General features: G+C 40.6%; 1 non-coding gene across 1 annotated transcript; it reads right to left on the bottom strand.

The window, feature by feature from the left end:
* Positions 1 to 2,350: 2,350 nt before the first annotated feature.
* Positions 2,351 to 2,515, bottom strand: LOC119470361. Its single transcript, XR_005199254.1, has one exon. It is a non-coding gene; the product is annotated as a U1 spliceosomal RNA (small nuclear RNA).

Raw genomic sequence — 2,515 nt, 5'->3', positions numbered from 1 at the left:
CTAGGGGTTGCCGCAGCATCACGACCAGAGTATATGAGAGTGTTTGAAGCTGAGGCACAATGGTTTAATAAGCAGCACAGTGATGCTCTGCTCTTCAGAATTCTTAAGGATTACAGAGTGCATACAAACAAGATAAAACCATAAAGTGCATTGTTTTGTCTGCTGTTACGGTAAAACCATTGATAATTTACATATGAATAGCACTTCACAAGGTCTGCAAAGCGCTTTTGTATATATTATCGTTTAGAATTCAGCTGTCAACCTGACCCTGAACTAATCAAAATACAGAGAATAAGAAAAACAAGTCAAAAAGCACTTAAATATGGAGGTTAGTAATACTGAACTGAGTTTACTCCTTTTCCACCCCATGCCACCCATTCATGCAACTCCTTTCTTTCTGTTTCCCGTTCCTACACATCACTCATGCTCTGTTCTCGAAGTCCTTTCCTCTGCTCTGTTTCCCTTCTTGGTCTTACCCTTCCTGAGTCCACCAGACCTAGCTCAGCACTGTCTCCTCCAGCAGGAGTTTTGGGGCAGTCCCCCACATTGTCTTCTGCTTCTTGGACCAGGGCGCTTCTCAACCTGGAGCAGTTTTATCCTTCGGGGCAATTGACAATATCTAGAGGCATTTTTTATTGTTATGACTTAAGGGATGCCACTGGCATCTAATGGGCAGAGGCCAGGGATGCTGCTATACATCCTAAAATGCAAAGGACAACTCCCCTCCCCACCCGCCAAAATTATGTGGTCCAAAATGTCAATAAGGCCGAGGTGGACAAACCCTGTGCTAGGCTAATGGACCTTGGTCTGTGGTCTCAAGGCACCCAACTGCATACCTCTAGCTTTATACATATCCTTGTACAACATTTCATTGAAATCACATGTTTGTATTTCTGTCACCTCCTTACTAAACTATAAGCTCTCAGAGAACCGGAGAACAAGGACTAACATTGTGAATGTCACCTAATAAATGCCAAATAAATATTGGAAAAAAGCCACAGTATCCTTAGACTTTAGCACCTGAATGGAGAGTAGATAAGTACAGCTCATCAATCCGTGTAATAGAACTGGTAACAGTGGCCAATCAAACCTCGTAATAAGGATATACTCCTACCTGGCATATAACTAGGATGATCAATTTATTAAAATCCAGGATAGCCAGGTGTGTTGGCACATACCTGTAGGCCCAGTTACTCAGGAGGCTGAGACAGGAGGATCATTTGAGCCTAAGAGTTCAAAGCTGCAGTGAGCTATGATTGCACCACTGCACTGCGGTGTGGGCAGCGGAATGAGACCCCACCACTTGGAAAAAAAAAAAGCCAACCAGGATACATTCAAGATTTTTTAAAAGAATGCTATTTATTAATTACACTAGGACTGAAATTGTCCTGGGTAGCCAGGCAGTGTAGTCATTCTACATATAACTGTAATAAGTTTAATTGTCTGGCTCCTTCACATGTACGGTAAATCAGAAGCAGCAAACAGGTCGAGGAGGGCACTCTCGGCAGAAAGAAGGGACAATACCAGCAAAAGAAGTGACAAATATCACCAAAACAAGATGTTCAAACAGACAAGACAACCGGGGTTCACTTGGTGTAAGGAACAAACAACCTTATTCTTGAATATCCCGTGTGAAAATCACAGTATTATGGTATTACGGCAAGTGCCAAGATTAATTTTCATAATGATTAACTTTTCAAACTCATATAAGGTAAGTCAGTTTAATAAATATTGACTAGAAAGGTAAAAGTCATGTAACCTAGTTTACAAAGACTTTTATCCAAAATATTAAAACATTTAACATCTCAAGAGATAAGTATTTACTTAGAATGACTCAACCCTGAGAATTTTAGAGGACTGAAATGACAATAAATATATGTTTAAACAGAAAATGAAACTCAACAGACAGAAATACGAGTAAATTTGACACCCTTCTAGAAGAATAAGTCACGTGCTGGGGAAGTCCAGAGGAAGAGGAGCACTCAGCCTGGCTGGGATCAGCTTTGGAAAATGGATGATCTGGAAGGGTGGCTCTTCGGAACACAAATGAACAGATTATTGACAGCCTTTTTTCTTCTTTTTTGTGTCCTTGGTTTTCTTTCTTAAAAATAATTTTAAAACATTTTATTATGGAAATTTGAAACCATATTCATCAGTAGAGAGAAAAGTATAATGAATGAGCACATTGTTCTTACCCATCTTTAACAAAGATCAATACATGGGCAACCTTGTTTCTATACATACTGTGTTCCTCCCTGACCAAATGATTTAGAAGCAAATCTCAGCTATCACATGGTTTAACCTATAAGTACTTATGATGTGTCCTCAAGAGATAGTTTTTTTTTTCTTCCAGGGGAAAGTGCGAACGCAGTCCCCCCACTACCACAAATTATGCAGTCAAGTTTCCCACATTTGGGGAAATCACAGGGGTCAGCACATCCGGAGTGCAATGGATAAGCCTCGCCCTGGGAAAACCACCTTCGTGATCATGGTATCTCCCCTGCCAGGTAAGTAG

Source organism: Cebus imitator, unplaced genomic scaffold, assembly GCF_001604975.1.
Source record: "Cebus imitator isolate Cc_AM_T3 unplaced genomic scaffold, Cebus_imitator-1.0 Scaffold28, whole genome shotgun sequence".
NCBI lineage: Eukaryota > Metazoa > Chordata > Mammalia > Primates > Cebidae > Cebus > Cebus imitator.
Note: the sequence above shows the minus strand (reverse complement) of the source record. Positions and strands in the feature narration are given on the sequence as shown.